This window comes from Rhyacophila brunnea, unplaced genomic scaffold (genome assembly GCF_057557595.1).
Source record: "Rhyacophila brunnea isolate RB1 unplaced genomic scaffold, BYU_Rbru_1.0 scaffold_17, whole genome shotgun sequence".
Taxonomy (NCBI): Eukaryota; Metazoa; Arthropoda; class Insecta; order Trichoptera; family Rhyacophilidae; genus Rhyacophila; species Rhyacophila brunnea.
In genome coordinates, this window is record NW_028232827.1 from 20899 (window position 1) to 39008 (window position 18110).

The following is an 18110-nucleotide window of genomic DNA, read 5'->3' on the forward strand; positions in this document are numbered from 1 at the left end:
TCATTGACCTGGCAGCCGAGTTGACAAAAAAATGCCATTCGCAGGAAACCACGTTCCTGAAGGAGAAAATAGCGCTCATCCAAAAGAGCGCTATGATCAACCCTCCTTCAACAGCTGGACCTACCTCATTCAGCTATGCTTCGGTTGCAGCATCGGGTTCTTCCCATGCTGTAATTGTCAGTGCAGCTGATAAAACCAAAACTACAACCGATATCAAAGCAGCCTTAAGGCAGGATTTTAAGCCGTCTGATCTGAAAGTTGGAGTCACCGGACTCATAGCCGCCAAGGACAACAAAGTAATTATCAAATGCCCGACCTCCAATGACGCCGACAGAATCAGAGCCGCTCTTCCAAGGCTAACCAAAGGAAACCTGGTCGCTTAGGAAGGCAAACGCCTAGCGCCAACCGTCGTTCTCAAAGGAATCGAAAAAGAAACCAAAGACGATGAGATTGTAGAATATATTCTCCAGCAGAATGATTCTATTTTTGAAGCCGTCGGCCAGGACAAAGAAGCCATTAAACTACAAAGGACTTTCCGGAACAGAAACAGCGACCGCCTAAGAAATGCCGTCTTAACCGTCAACAGCGACGTCCGAGAAGCCATGATCAGCCAGGGAAGAATAAGCATCGGATACCAGCGAGTGCAGGTAGAGGACAGCTGCCCCATCATGCAATGTTACAAGTGCATGGGATTTGGACATTCATTAGCCAGGTGCATGGAGAGCAAAGATCGTTGCTTACACTGCGCCGGCGAGCACAAATCCATGTCTTGCACGAAGAAGGAGCAGAAAGACGAACACCGCTGCTGGAATTGCATTAAAATGGCCAAAGGCAAGACCGAAGTGTCAAAACATAGAGCCAATGACAAGAATTGTCCTTATCGGATTAAATGATGATGCGAACCATGGAAAGAGTCAACTATGGCTAACTCCATTGATCCAAATACCACCGGAACTCAATTAAATATTACAGGCACCACAAAAGTAATTCAATGGAATTTGGGCCGCTGCAAAGCGGCACAAGAAGAAGCACTGGCCAATAAGAGGGGCGCGGATATTTTGCTGCTACAGGAACCTTACACTGGCAACACCGGCAGAATTAATGCTCCGGGGTCACTGTTTATCAATCAGTGACTTCCAGGGAGCGGGTCTGCAAAGCGGCAATAATTATCTGCAAATCCACGATAAATGGCATCGTGCTGAGCAAATTTAGTGACTCAAATACCACACTTGTAAGAATTACCACAGAAGCTGGACCCCTTGTTAATGGATCTATGTACGTGGAGCCAAACGCTGACATTGCCCCAACATTGGGAAAACTCACACTGCTTGGAGACGTTCCCATCCTCATAGGGAGTGACCTAAATGCAAAAAATGTGTGTTGGGGGAGCGCGAAGACCGATAAAAGAGGCGAAGAAGTCGCAGATTTCCTATCAGAATACAATCTGAACTAAACTAATCAAATTTAAACCTAAACTAATCAAATCAAACGTAACATAATGAAATCAAACCTAACCCGACCAAATCAAAGCTAACCTGACAAAATCGAACACATTATGAAATCGAACCTAACCTGACCAAATCAAAGCTAACCTGACCAAATCGAATATAACCTAACCTAACCTAATCAAATCAAATCTAACCTAATGAAATGAAACCTGACCTGACCAAATCAAACATTTAACCTAATGAAATCAAACATATTTCCAGTTCAGAAATGTATAAATTAAATTGTATTTCACCTCCACCCCTGTACGCACGCATTATTACTGCGATACTATACGAATGCAGACGGATCGAACCGAATAGAGACGGTGGCGGCTGAAAAGGGCCGTGAAGCTGGGCTGAAGGGCTGGCTGCATAGGGATGCGAATTTCTGAGAACTGGCTGGGTGCCTTATGGGCTGTGAAGAAAGGTTGTCGGAGGTAGGTATGGTTGACAGAATTATTGTTTTCGGCGGCGAAACATTTCTGTTAATATTTTGCGAGGTAGGTTCGTACGTAAGTTCGTACTCGTGTACGAGTTGTACGGCTGCTGAGAATAACGCCTAAGGCGCTGGTTTTGGACGTATGTCCGTCTCGAAGGTGAAAGTCGGCCCACTTTAGTTGGTAACAATGTGATTGTTTCAAGTCAACCAACAACAGATTTAAAATATTTTATTATCGTTCTATAACACTGATTATCGCGTTCTCAAATTACGAAAGCATTAAGCTATTATACAAATCCATTTTTACAGTATGCTACAGCGAAACGGAAGGTACTAATATTGATAGTGGAGAATTTACATTGTGTGAAAATGCTCAAGAGTAATAGAAATCAGCAATTGCAGGCTTTAATAGATATGCAGGCGACGCATTCAATTCTTTCATTGCCAACCTTGAATGTCCAAATGATACTATTATAAATAATGTTGATCAACACTCGACTGATTTGTCATACATGAGGGAAATTAGATCAATTGCCACACAAGATTATATTATAAGTTAGTGTCCTTATTATAATATTTTCATTAATAATGTACGAGTTCATTTTTTAAATGTAAACATTATTTAATATGCGCTGTGTCATGTTAGTTTTCATTAAGACACATGTTTTTTCCGTTGTAACAGATGCATGTTTATCAAATTTGGTTTTCACAAGTCTACCGCTTTGTGCCACAAATTGATTTATTAATACTGCTCTTCTCAGATTAATAATTGTCGGTTATGTATATCATTGGTGTTTTTTTAAGTTATGCCTAAATTTAAGTACTATATTATTTTCAATATTAATTGTGTGATGATGTTAACACTGCGATTGATTTCCTGGTAGATTTCATTGGAGGTCGTGGGTACCTACCCACCGATCGTAGGAAGGGATGGACTTATGACTACGTGCAAGGGAATATACCTCACAAATGATGAAATTGTTTTATTTTATTGGCAAAATTATTTCTAATTATGTGTTGAGGATCTCAGATCGAATTTATATTTATTACAATAAAATTGAACGTTGTCAGTTTTGTATGATTATGAAAAAAGGTATGAAACAAAACAAATGCTTAGGAAAATGTTTATTTCGGAAGTAAAGTGGAGTTTTCATTATGTTTTCTTTCATGTGTGCTGATGAAAAAGACATTGGTTATGTAAAAGATCAGAATTATTATGTTTGATACCACTTTAATCGGAGATGGGAGAGAATATCTTAGAGAGTTATGAGTTTTAAAATTGACTTGTTTTGGTAACTAAAGAGATCTTACTATACAATATACTATTTCATAATATTTGTGAAGATGACATTCTTTATTGAACATACATAATTTTAAAACACCTCTGAAACACATCTGTTGGATTAATATGGCAAGCTGCGAAGGCCAATGACCGATATAAGTGAATTTTGGATAGTTAATTACGCCGTATTTATATAGGTGACTAAATTGGTAAAGCACATCAGCCTGAATCCGGTGTATGTATACAAGTTCGAATCCTGTCTGGCGTCATATTTTTTCAAGCACCAATTTCTCTCAGGTGTTTTCAAATAGGTCCATTTACCTGGATCACCCAATGTTAAAACTTTTTTTGGGTCCGTTTGTTTGTGCATCGTTAGTGCACGTTTGTGCATGATTTTTTTACGTTTGTGCACCTTAAATAACCTAAAAATTCCAATTTCAAATTGGATGTTCCAACTAATCGTTGGGTCACCCAATGTTGAAATTTCAACTTTTTTTGAGTGCGTTCGTTTGTGCATCGCTATTGCACGTTTGTTCACGCGTTTTTTTTGTTTGTGCACGCACATTAAGGAGGTTATTCGAATTTCAATTTGGGTGACCCAGCTAAATGCTGGATACTTGTGTCACTAAACTTAGGTTTTTTCTTAAATTTAAATTGTAAACACTTGTGCATTGGTAGTGAACGCTAGTGCACGATTTTGTTTTGCTTTTTCATCTATTTTCAGTGCGCTATTTAATTTTTAAGTTTGTATGCAAAACCTGACTGCGTGGGTTTAAAAAAATTTTTTTTAGTGAAATCTCTTGACACATAGCTAGTGTGCGATTCTGCACACTTTGTTATTTTTTTCTCATATAGTGCGTGAGTTATTCGATATTAAATATTTGATGAACGTTTAGTAGAACCACCCAACAAACTTTTTTAACTTTTTATTGGGTCATCAATTTTTTTTTTCTAGATGCCTTTATGGATACCTCGCATTTACTATCGAGGTTTCTTAAGGACTTTGGCACGCAAACTACTCTACTTGATGCTAGTCAAATGAAAATTGTGCCGGCTGAGAGAATATGCCTTATTGAAAACTATTCTTCTACCCGCATCGGGTATTGCTAATTTGAATTCGGCCAGGGCCTATGAAACCGCCTTGCAAAAACCCTAGAAAACTCTTAGTAGCGCAAGGCGGAGGTGATTCTGATGAATATTTTGTCGTATTCATTGGGAAATGAGGACTGCGATTTGTAGTCGAGTTTTTTCCCGTGGTAAAAAAAGTCGCATCCTATCCTATGTCCTATCGTCCTAATGTCCTATCTTATATGATTGCAGTCACTGGATCTGAAAGGCATGAATCATCATTACATGTCACCATTTATTATTTTTATTCTTTTTATTACATCAATACAGAAATTAAAAACTGCATCTCTTCCGGCCTCGTTTGCCATGTTTCCCGGAAGGTCTAGAATGTCCGCATCTGCCATCTGTAATAAAAAGTTCAGGTTGTGCTGCTCCTTGCTAAAGATTTGACAATCTAGGAGTAAATGTAGGACGTCCTGGTCACTTCCGTCGTCGCATGGACACTTTCCATCAGATGTTATTTTAAACCAGTGCAGGTATTCTCGCATGACTCCGTGACCTGTAAGAATCTGAGTCATCTCAAAACACATCCCCTTATGCACCCTGACGTCTCGTGCTGCTAAAATTGAAGGTAAAAACTTTCGGGTCAATTCCCCTGTCGATGAGTTTATATATCGTGAGTTCCATTCGTTTTTCACCATATCTGAAATTGTAATTTTCGCGTAGCTCAGAGGAAATTTGTCATAAGCTATCGAGGTCTTGGGTTCAGAGGCACCATGCCAAGCCAATTTGTCAGCTCTTTCATTTCCTTCTATCCCAGTGTGTCCCCTTATCCACTTGAAGTGCACCTCGGGGTGGCGCCGTCTCAGTATTGCGGACTCGCTGTGAATAAAAAAGACAATCGGATTAGTAGACAAGGGAACTCCAATTGCTTGGATTGAGCTTTTGGAGTCCGAATAAATACAAATACTATAGTTTTCGGTGAGCTTTCGTTGGATTGGATCTGAGCCTGCCCACTCCAGAGCGCATTGGATGGCATAGAGTTCGGCCTGCATTACCGTACAATAGCTGGCAAGGCGGTACTTACGAGCCGCTATCTCACCGCCATTAATGTATGCCACAAACCCTGCACCAGTACCGCCATCAATTTTGCTCCCATCCGTGAAAATCGGCATGTTATTGCGTTCGTTGCTTTCCAACGTTGCAGGATAAGAAACCACTTCAGAAAATAGTCTAGCCGGGTGTGGCAGCCTTCTATAGTCCACCGGTTTTTCGTAAAGCCTGTCGTCAGGCAGAAAACCTGCGAGGCCCTCCTCGCCCTTCTTAGCTCTGTAAATGTGAGCGATTTCTTTTAAACGTAAATCTAGAGGCATAAGTCCTGCTAGAGCTTGCATTGAATTGAGCGAAGCCGTGCGGTAAGCTCTGCATATTCGTGTCGCTAGTGCTCGCTGAACCGTATTGAGTTTTTTTGCCATGTTTTTCCGTTTAGCAGCTTCATACCATATGCTGGCCGCATTCGTGATCATAGGCTCAATAGCACAAGTGTAGAAAATTCGAAGAGCTTCAGAAGATACACCCCATGTGGGTTTGGCCATTCTTGCTAGTTTGAGCGAAGTCACCGCTGCTCTTTTACAGATGCTGTCCGCGTGATTTGACCAATTTAGTTTGTCATCGATTACCACCCCTAAAAGTTTAAAATCCCTAGAAAAAGATAGAGATTGCCCATTCATCACCAGCGAAGGCGGAGAGACGCGCCTCCTAGTAAAGAATTCGGCCTTCGTTTTCTCCGCGGAGAAAGACAGTTTGACCTTCCTTCCCCAGGCCTCGATGCTCTCCAACACGCTGTTAGTCATGGTTTCTAGAGAACCAAGTTCTTTGGATTCCATAATCAGCAATACATCATCAGCAAAGGGCTGTGCGTGTACACCTTCAGGAAACGGCATAGAGAGAAGATCGTCGAGAACTATGTTCCACAGTACAGGGCCGCAAGACGAACCTTGTATGCATCCCTTTGATTTCTCTTTGGTAGCAGATGCTCCAGCATATTCGACGAAGACTTCTCGGTCGGATAGATAGTTTTTGATGAGCCTGAAAATGTTAGCGGGACAATTTTTAGATTTCAACTGTTGAAGAAGATATGGCCACCATGCGTTGTCAAACGCGCCTTTGATATCAAGAGATACCGCCACTACGAGCTGACCATCGCGGTTAGCCCCCCTGATTGGGTCTAGGACGATTTGGCACCGCGAACTGGCCTCGGCCGATTGGCCTCCGGTTATTGGCCGCCGGTACAATCGGACACCGACCCAATTGGCCTCCGGGACGATCGGACGCCGGTACAATCGGGCGCCGGCCCAATTTGACACCGGCCCAACTGGCCGCCGTAAGATTGGACGCCGCACCGCTGAATAAAATGCGCAAAGAAAAAGACTTACGTAACGACTTCGTAGAGAAAGTAGACACGACACTTTAATAAATGCTTCTATCTACTTAGTGGTTGTACCTAATACATTTTGCGCTTAATATATTTTTATTATGATAGATAATAATTATTATTTATGCTTTATGCTGTTTATAAAAGAAAAGAATTCTTTTCTCGCCAGAACTTGAAGATGTGCATAATTAAGTAATTTATTGTGTATAGGTATTCATATATCACCTATTCATATTAAAAACAACAAATATTAATAATGAATTGGTTAGTTAAAATATTATCTTTCGGCGTTTTCTCGATTTCATGTTATTATAATTGAACTTTATATGTGTATATCACCCGTAAATAAGTATTTTGAAGATTATGAAATTACAAACAATATAAGTAGGTAAACTACTTGAAAGGTATCTACATATTACATTATATTATATTATGTTGACAAAGCGAATTTAAAACTTTATTGGAAGTTTTAGTCATTTTTATTTAAGTATAGTATATATATATGATGTTTATAAAAATAACGGAACTCTTTCCTCGTCTTTTAAAGATGTGCACAATTAAATTTACGTATTTTTATTTATATTTACGAATCTGTAGGTGTCCATATAAAGGGGATAATTAAGTATATGTTATGCGAAACTCAACTTTACAGAAAGCGAGGAAAAACACCAAATAAAAACAGTAAGTAACCAAAATATATGTATTCGTATATGGTATTTTTTTTAAGTTTATTAAATGTATATGATTTAAAATACAACCATAAAACACTAAAGCTATTGTTATTTATTTCGTCGTGTGTTTTTTATTTTTTTGCCTGTTTCTAGTTTATTAGTTAAATTGAGCCAGTTTGAATGAAAATAATATTCTTTCAGACTTTTCTTAAATTAAGACAATACATTTTAAAATATGTTTTAGGATAAATAAAAATATCTTTAAATATTTAAGAAAATAATCTGCTGTAAATATTTCATTAGGTTGATGGATAAATATGTAAAGTAACCTTATAGTAATTAATAATATTCACTATTTCCTAAGTCATATTTTTATAATAATACTTACATATGAATTTCTTTAACGGTATTAACTCACAGTGAAGCCTTGATGAAAAGACGGTATCTATATTAACACGCTCGGTACCGCAAACGAGAATCCTCGTTATATCAATAATTACGCTGAGTACCGCGCGCGAGGATCCTCGTTTTGTTGCGCGTTTTTAAATAAATATGTTTACTGTGACATCTATGTATTTTCAACGAAAACATTTGACATATCCTGTTAGATTATGAAATTCAGTACCGACTGGTATAGATAAAATATCGATATCTGTTTTACCTTCAGTGATATTATTAAATAAAAATCACAATTTTATTATTATGAGACGCCATTTTTGATCATTCTCTCGTGTGACTTTACCGAATTATGTACTGATTTTGAAGACGAAAATTACAGTAATAAGCAATAAAAGGATTCAATAAGGTACGAGAAATAATTTATCTATGATATTTTATATAAATATTTATGGTTTCTGGCAATATAAATTAATTTTACATGTTTCTTCATTCACGTAACTTTACTGTCAAAATTTCCGAATGCAAAGTTTGAATGTTCTCATTATTTACCAATCCCTTGATAATGTGCCGATTTATTACTTTATAAGCTTAGAATATTGAATTAATATGAATAATCTATATAATTATATGTGTTTAAACGAGTATTTAGTTGATTTCACGTATTTTTCCAACATTCAAAATTTGTTGACTAATGGCGATTTCGTTGTTGTTCATAGGTGTTTCAAACCAACCGATTTGCCTCCAGAGGACAAAAATGACATAAATAAGCAAAAAAAAGATTGAATAAGGTAAGATAAATAATTTATCTATGATATTTTATATGTTTATTGATGGTTTCTAGCAATTTAAATTAATTTTACGTGTTTATTCGTACACGATACTTTACTGTCAAAATTTCCGAATGCAAAGTTTTAATGTTCGCATTATTTGCCAAATACTTGATAATGTGCCGATATATTACTTTATAAGCCTAGAATATTGAATTATTATAAATATTCTATATAATTATATGTGTTTGAACGAGTATTTAGTTAATTCCACGTGTTTTCCCAACATTCAAAATTCGTTTACTAATGGCGATTTTTTTGTTGTTTACAACTAATGCAAACCAACCGATTTGCCACATTATATACGTCACAAGGTAATAATTTATACGCAAAATATAATTTATATAAGATAATTGAACATTTTGATAAAGCCACATGTTTCCCAAGAATTAAATTCTGTTTACTAATGTGGAATTTTGTTTTGATTCCAGCCCATTGTCACTCATTGAAATAGAGGCCTTTGGAACAGACGACTCTGAACAGGATTATGCATTCGAGTTATTATATGACTCTGATTGAGATGTTCTACTGAATGCCACCACCGATGTCGCAGACATCACCGATTTCACCGCCGGCCACTCGAGCAACTTTAAGGACGACTTCAACGGTTTCATTGACCGCATTGCAGAGGTGCTAGATGAAACCAGTATGGTGTCAGGAGTCGACACGTCCAAGGACCTACTCCCTGGCCCATCTCGGACAGAAACCAGAGGTCGAGCGGGTCGACGGCGTGGAAGAGGAAGTAGAAGCGGTCGTCCCAGAGGCAGCCGAGGAGGACATGCGAGGTTTAGTGCCAGTGTTACTGAACCGTGGTCAACAGAAGACTACACTCCAGCACCTGGACCGTTTACTGCTGACCCAAGTGTAAAAGTGAATGTTGACGTTCAATCAGTTCATTGATTATTAAAAAATGTAACCCTAGTCGTAAGTTAGAATTTAAAGATTTTTTAGTAGAGTATTCAATTTCTTTAATGTCTATTGGTACCGATGTCTCGTCTTCTCCGGCTCTGAGGCGTCATGTGACGCTAGATTCGCCTGTAAGATTATCTGGAGACATGTCCAGACATACCTTACAGGCGATTCTAGTGACGCGGAAAAAGCATATCCAACAAGGCTATGCAAGGTATGAGCCAAAGATAAAAAAAAAAGGGGCGAGACTCGGTACGTGTGTAAAGAGTGTGATGTTCCTCTTCACAAAGGCATCTGCTGGCAGAAATATCACATTATTCGTAATTATTAAACTGTTTTTGATTGTTCCTGAAAGTTTTATTTAAATATTCCCACAAATAAGCCAATAAACCAAGATTATATCATTTACTAGAAAAAACCAATTTCACTCAAATTTGTCCGGGAATAGGGGTAAACTTTATAAAAACCTGCCGGGGCTGAAAGTGTTAATATATTCTACCTATCCAAATATTTTACTACTTTTCTTAATAACCTAATTCAACATACCTATATATTAGAACGTAAGTAAACTAAACGAATAAATTTTAATGAATTGAAGTTTTGTACTATTCCATTTGAGTCGTTTTTTGCGACCCGAGTTTCGCCTTTCGGCATCTTCGGGCACTATGTGCATTTAACAAAAGGTAAATACACACTGTCGATGAATACAGTTAATAATTCTAACTTATATAATAAAGTAATACAATAAATTAGGTGAAACTTTATCACCTACCATTAAGTTCACAATAAAAATATAACAAACAAATTATGAATAGTTGAAGTGTTTGTAAAAAAACCCTACCTTCTCACTAATAATACACTCGATATGAGTATTAATCGTCAAAACATAATAATAGATCATTAGTAAATATAATCAATAAAAATACTTACTACACTCAAGAGGTGTAAAATTGTCAATTCTGGGAACATAGCAACGTATTGGGAATTTAACGGAGGTTACTAATGAGATACCTATATCAATGATATCAATCTTGTGAAACAAATATTCGATATTATTCTTACATGCTACTTTTTTTCCCCTTCACTTCAAATACTTCAACTATTCATAATTTATTTGTTAATTTTTTATTATTATTTATTGTTATATTTTTTATTGTGATCATTGACTTAATAGGTAGGTGATAAAGTTTTTACCTACTTTATTGTATGAATTTGTTATATAAGTTAAAATTGACTGCATTCGTTGTCAGTGTGTGTTTACCATTGGTGAGTGCGCATAGTGCTTGAAGATGCCGAAAGGCCTAACTAGGGTCGCAAAACGACTCTCTTGATACGTACCCTCGATCGATAGTATTAATATTATAAAGGGATAAAGCACAAAGGTTAATCTTGAATACCAAATGAATCAAACAAAACTAAAGTTCAAATCTCAGAATTATCGACTTAAGTTTATTACAGAATCAAAGAAATAATATTATCTGTCCTATGTAATATTACTAACAACAGAACCATACTATAGGAAAAAGCGTATGACACAAAATAATTTTAATAATAGAAAAATAGGTACATAATACAAGTTGAGATATAATATGCCTGCACATAGTGAATGATGGAAGTTGTCTTATACATTTTTTTACGAATAATGAATTGTGTTTTCAAAGCCGGTTTGCTTCTAAAAGAACATAATATAATAACTTAGATGCAATTTTAATGTATTTTTTAATTTAGTTGACATAACAATCAAACTTTAATGTAAATGCAGATAAATGAAAATGCATGTATAGATTTAGACTACCTTCATTTTTACATTAACAATATTATTTAAAATAAATTAATTGGATAACAATAAATGGTTGTTTCCTATGAAGCTAATTACAAATATACAATTTTAATACCACAATGATATACTTAATAAGTAATCAAGTTATTACACACATAAGGAAGTCAATTTTATTTATTAAGTATCTATGACATCATATCCTTTTTAAATCAATACAGACTATAAATCAGTTTTAAGAAAGTACCACTGTAAATACAGAATTTGAAAAATATACCTCGCAATAACTAAAAATCTTGGAACGAGTAGGGCTTAAATCATAAAGATATTAAATGTTTAAACACACGTCTTTCGCCCAGCAAGCGTAGTAGGATTTTTCAATACTATATTTTTGATTAAGTACTTCTTCTTGAATTATTTACTGAATTGGCCAAAATATTTAAAATTAAAAATATTGTAAAAAATATGCTTACATATATTTTCATTCGCTGCGTCCAACGCAACTGGTGCGTTACCCATCAGGTGCCCATTAGATATAATTAGCATGTTATTTAAATGTGGTAATTAATAATTAATTAAAAGGTCCACAGCGAATGGGTTCTTAAAAAACAGTACAACTAAGAACTGAAATTTCATAATATAATCAATACCTATGTAATCTTATCATAATTTATATTAACAAATGATTTCAGTCAACAATGCATAGGGACCTACTTAAAATACTTAAAAATGTGAAACTTTGGATTTTCATCGTTGCTCGTTTTAGATTAAATGTATTGTGACGTTGCAGACGTCACCAACGGGCTAATTAACAATTGTAATTAGTGGAGAGGTTTTTCTCTCGCGGGCAACACAAAAATCCTGCGGTTGGCACTTCAAGCTTCCGGGTTTGATAAGTGGTGGGGGGAATCGATGTCAGGCGATCGAATTTTGTTCGGATCTTTTTCTCTTCTGGTTGACCCTTGGGTACGAGAGGACGGGAGAGGAGCGAGTCCCGCTTGGCGGGATCGCCAAGCGGCTGTAAATACATTTCAATTTCATTTTTTATTATTAATTAATTTTAAGTATTTGTTTTAATTATAACCTCACTCACATGTGGATATTTTGGTTTGAGTTAGGTTAAGTTGCTGAGGACTTATTGTATTAATATTTTAGTTTGCAGACGATAATATGTCTTTTGCGTAACGTAAATATTCGTTTATGTATAATATTACCGTTGTTTATAAACGATGGTGGTTTGACTTTGGCGTTATGTCGCCATTTCTGTACCTTCGTAATTAATTGTTATTACGATATAGTACCATTGACTTTTAAATTACAATTTCATTAAATACAGTGAGGTTAAATTATCACGGTGTTTCATTTAATTTAATTGTATCCTATAATATTATGTTCTTTTATGTTCTTTTCTTTCACAGAAAAGGCTTTGGCGTCCAATTCGAGTTTAGTTTTCAATGCTTGCAATTAACCGCTGCAACGGTATGGTAGAAATGTCCATCGGATACCAATTGATTCCGATGATCCTTTCCGTAACAGGATTGGAATTCGTCAGAGAGATAGTGCGAAAACCCAGTACCCTGAGCTAGCGGTGCCTGTTATCCACATAGCAGTGTTAAATGGATCGTTAGATGTTATTTTTCTTTAACAGTATAGCATTTAACATAATAATGTACAGTGATAATCATAACTATTTAATAAAGAATTTCAAAAGATATTATGGTACTTAGGCATTAAAGGATTAACCTCACATTTTATCAATATTAAGAAAAGTATGTCGAAAATAGAATATAGAAAATAGTAAAAAAGATGTTGATAGGTATTAATAATTAAAATATATATCAAGGATTACAACATTTGGTAGTTATGAGAGAGTCCACTTAAATATTCTATTGGATTTCTACTACCATACTCCCGTACAATTTTTAAAATACGGCTATCAGCATCTCTAAATTTTTTTAATTTCATTGGTGGTTGATGTCCAGCCACTAAATGCTCCATATATACATCTCGACCTTTTTGTACCTTCCAAAGTCCATCAATGATTAATCCAAATACATGGATTTTTCATACCTAATTCTACTTGTAATCGGCGATGCGCTGCCTCCGAATAATTATTTGTTCGGTCTTCTCCATGCAACGTCCTATCATGGAGATTCCATATACATGGTGAAAATAGAGGCTGGTGCCTGCTAGTCCCACGTCTATTCCGGCGGCCCATATACGTGTCCTCAAACCAATTAATTATAGGGCTTAACTCTATGGTAAATGTTCATATAGCGCATCTAGATATACATCCAGGTCTTCAATTTTCACGAATGCCAGGGCAATTATCATTCGAGCTTTTAAACTAAAATCAGCATCATTATTAAATTCATTAAGTAGGCCCATATATGCCACATGTTTCCTTAAATTCTGTGAAAGATGAAAAAAACATCCTTTATTTTCACACCTGGAAAAATTTCTAATGTTGCGCTTATTGCTGCCACCGTATCTCTCACACATTATACGAGTAGTATACACTTGTGTAAACAATTTTGGTGCAATGGAAAATGTACCATCCATATACCATACCTCACTCACATTTAAATGCTCAAACCAACTTTGCCTACCAAAAATCAAGATTCTATCTAACCCTTGTCCAATATCACATAATAAATTTTTTGCTTGAATTCCTGGTTGACACATGTATTGCTTATATACCTCTGGTATAGTAAGGCTTTCACGGTTTGCGGGATCTGTCGGATATGCATGTATATCCCTACGTTTCCGTCTGATCATTTTTCTCAATGCCGTATTATTGGGGATTCCGGCTTGCGACCCCAGTGAAGTCCCAACCAAACACTGGTTTATCACTCCTGTGGTGCCTTCTACAGAATTCTCCGCCCGTCGTTTAATTTCTGTCACTGCTTTCGCTACCTCGACTCGAGCCGGTGAAGAGAAATGGGTGTGTTCATTATTTTTTTACCACGACGCCAGCTTTAGTATGGATTCTCCCATTGCAAATTATTTTTTGTTCACATCGCCAAAATTTTAACAAATTATCTAATTTACTTATTTTATCGAAGATATAAACAAATCCGTCACACTCTAACTTTCCATGCCCGCGCGTTCGCTCATAATCTGCCCTTCATTGCGAATATGGTATTTGTCACTAATTACTGACACTTGAGTTCATTGTCACTTATTCACTTGTCATTTATTTCGCAAATAATTTCACTAAAAATAACACTTTTAATTGTCAATGTCACTTATTATCAAATAAACGATTATATCGTAAAACGAATTAATATTATTAATAGTTTAATTATTAATTTCACTTCAAACAATGCACTAATTTCTTTGTGAATACTATAAAATTCCTAAATTATTTCGTACTAATTGTTCACAATTATCATTTTACTGGAATGCCTACGATACTGAATAAGATGTCTTTTTTCTTAAACACGATTTTGAATACTGAATAAGTCAATCCTCCCAAGTAATCCTTTTATACCTTATCATATTATAGGTTACACAGTTTGAGGGTATCCATAATTTTACAAATGACATGTTTTTATTTGATATAAAGTTAAAAATCATACCTACATAATAATTAGTTAGTGGATACCTACAGTTTTTTTTAATTATTTTATTTATAAAAAAATTGACAATTAGGTACCTTTTTATTGTTAAAGGTTTGTAAAATCAAATTAACTCTCGCATAGAATTTTTAAATCATTGGTTTTGTATGGCAATTAATTATATAATATAATGTATATTATTTACTGTATCTAATACCTCATAAGTAATGTATTTATATTCTTATATCGTCACCGTTTTAGCAAATCCATCTATGTGCACTTTCTCAAATTGTGCAGGAGAAGGATAAAACTGAATAAAAAAATAATGTTACATTTAAACATTAAAATTATGAAGAATGCTTTATTATAATCAGAAAATGGTCTAAGATTATTATTTTGTTTACAAAAATCTTTTATTTTTAATACAAAAATAATAAAAACACAGTTTGTGATGTCACATAAGTTGTTTTGACCGTTTTGTAAATACACATAGTTTAATTTATTCATCAAAATGTAAATAATAATAAATTCATGAAAAACTGTTACATAAATAATAGTTGAAATATACATAGTGCGTTAGTGATAAATTGCAATATCATTTTATTAATTATTAATGCAATACTGAGATGATATTATATTTATAAGTTCGTTTACTTTCTATTAGCAGGTTTAAATGTTAGGTTATCGTAGAAATAGTGGTGATCTTTCTCTATTACACTTTTTAATTCCTGAAGATGTATGTATTTCGACTGCGATATTGGCAATGATTCATTATATATATTACAAAGGCAGTCAAACGGTTGCACTGATAAAGTTGAGTTTGTAAAAGATTGTTCCATCTGGTAGATACTGTAACATTTTAAAATCATATACAACAGGATCTCCGGTTCGTTTTCCTGGTCTGATTGAACTTAATCCAGATTTAATCTTATCCATAATTCTTAAAAATTAAAAATCAATGACATTAATTTTATAAGGTTGTGTTGGTCTTGCTAGCCGCATATGTGCTATATAATCAGATGGTGAATATATTGGAGGCTTAAAATACTTTTCTTAGGTGGCATGTGCACTATCGGCCTCTATCATGGTGTAGCCTTTTTCCAGAAAAAGCTGTTGAATCTCGATGTTTTTTCTCTCTAAAGATATAACTTAGAGCAGTAGCGAATAATTTATTTCGGTTTTGATATCCACACCCATCCGATATTAGAATTATTTCATTGTATTGTCCTGCTTTCGATGAGATGAGACAAATTCATTAGAAGATACATTATGAAGAATGTATATGGTGAAATTGTGTAGTTGCAGCTTTTGTTTATAGTAAATTTGTGCCTGTGTTTTGGACATAGCAGCACACTTTGGAGATCCATTGTGATTACTAACCGTCCACGTTCTGGTACTCTCCTTCATTTCATTTTTGGTCTTCTAGCATCTTTTTTTTATAATAATGTGGCTATTGTATTCCATTTCTGAAACATTCTTCATTTTATAACTACAGCAGATGGCAGTGATGGCACATTGATCTTTACGTGGTTGGTGGATACTGATTTTTTGGTGGTAAATATACTGGAGTATATTCTGCTGCTTTATGACCATTTTACAGAGACCATTTTTTATATTCATCATGCTTTTGTATTTTGGATCGGAAACACGATTCCACATATACCCTGGAGGTATTTTCTCTGCAATAATGGCTGGGAACTTTGGAATTAGATCCAACCATAATGTAACATTTTTCCACAAATCTCTCCGTTTTGATTTTTGGTTGCACTACCAATTATTTATCTTCAGTCAGATTCTTATTACCTGTCATTGTTGCTTTCAATTGGCCACTGTCATCGAGACGTTTGTAGTTGTTTATCCAACTTTTAAATTAATTCTCGCCTATACCCTATTGACCATGTAGGCATCTTCCAGAAATTATTGAATATTTCCTGTCTCTCTTTTTGAGAAAGCATCTTTCAAACCGTCGTGCAAGACCATAATGCATAGCATATAACATAGAAACAAACTATGTGTAGCCAAACTGTAAAAAAACATTACACTCTCGATATCAAAATACCATCTATAATTCTATATGTTACTATAATATACACATAGTTGTTTTTGTGAACCGTGGTTTTTGAACCTTACACATAGCTGTTTTCTATTTTTTGAAATAACTTCGGAGCGAGTTTACCCAACACATAGATCATTTTACTGGCCTATAGACAAAAAAATAAGGAATGACTTGGTATTTAAAAGTCATTTTTGATAAAAGTGACACATAGATGGTTTTGCTAAAACGGTGACGAATATAGAGATAGGCTATTCAGTATTAGGCCTACGCCTACTTGGAGTTATAGAAAAACCATCGGACGTATTGAGACATTTTGTAGTTGTGAAAGAGTCCATTTTAATATGCATTTGGATTTCTATAACCATAATCCTGTATATTTTTTTAATTTGGTTATCAGCACCTTTAAATGATTGTATTTCTGAGGCCTTTCTTTGTTCATTACATTAGAATCTACTAAATAAATAATATCTATACCTTAGAAGCAGATGGGTGCAACTGCCATATTCTCAATTTTTTTCAAAGAGCAAAAAAACAATTTATATTTTTGATGAATGTCTATAACTAATAATAACTAAAAACATAAACAAAAGGCGATCATATTTTCTGTAAATTTAATTCATTAAAAGCACTGTTAGAAAAAAAATTAAACGTTTAATTAAATTTAGAATATAAACTAAATTATTATTAAAATAAGCAGTAAGAATTTGCATCATATTGACACTTACAATGATCAAAGAAAATGTCTATGACGAGGATTTTACATTTTTTTTATTTTACCATATTTAGCTGTTATGAAAATTTGCCCCGAAAATATACTCCGAAATTATGGTTTATGTATACAAAGGTAAATAATCATTAGGTATTTTTTAAACATCTCAAAATACTAATACTAAGTAGATAATGCAAAAGTTAAAAGCATTAACCCTACAGCTGAATGAATCTAGATCAGTGATGGCAAACCTGTGACACTAGTGTCACGCGAGATGATTTTTCATGGCACGCGAATGTTTTATTTTGAAAAGCGAAAAAAACCTACAATAATTTAATAACATACAAGAAAGTTTTGCAAATAAATTAATGTTCCTATAAGTAAGTATATAATATTAAAAATGATGACGACAGAGCAATGCGTGTTTTTTTTCGGTTTTTTAATATTATTTTTACCAATCGACGAAAGTCAGGCAAAAATGATAGATTCAAA

General features: G+C 34.8%; 1 protein-coding gene across 1 annotated transcript in view; it reads left to right on the forward strand.

Annotated features, from left to right (window-relative positions):
* The first annotated feature begins 8268 nt into the window (after nt 1-8268).
* Nucleotides 8269-18110, forward strand: part of LOC147073510 (RNA polymerase-associated protein CTR9 homolog) — a 43593-nt gene continuing 33751 nt past the window's right edge. The window contains exons 1-2 of the mRNA XM_085944558.1: nt 8269-8568; nt 9039-12313. The gene's annotated coding sequence lies outside the window, so the exon portion shown is untranslated. The remainder of the gene's footprint in view (nt 8569-9038; nt 12314-18110) is intronic.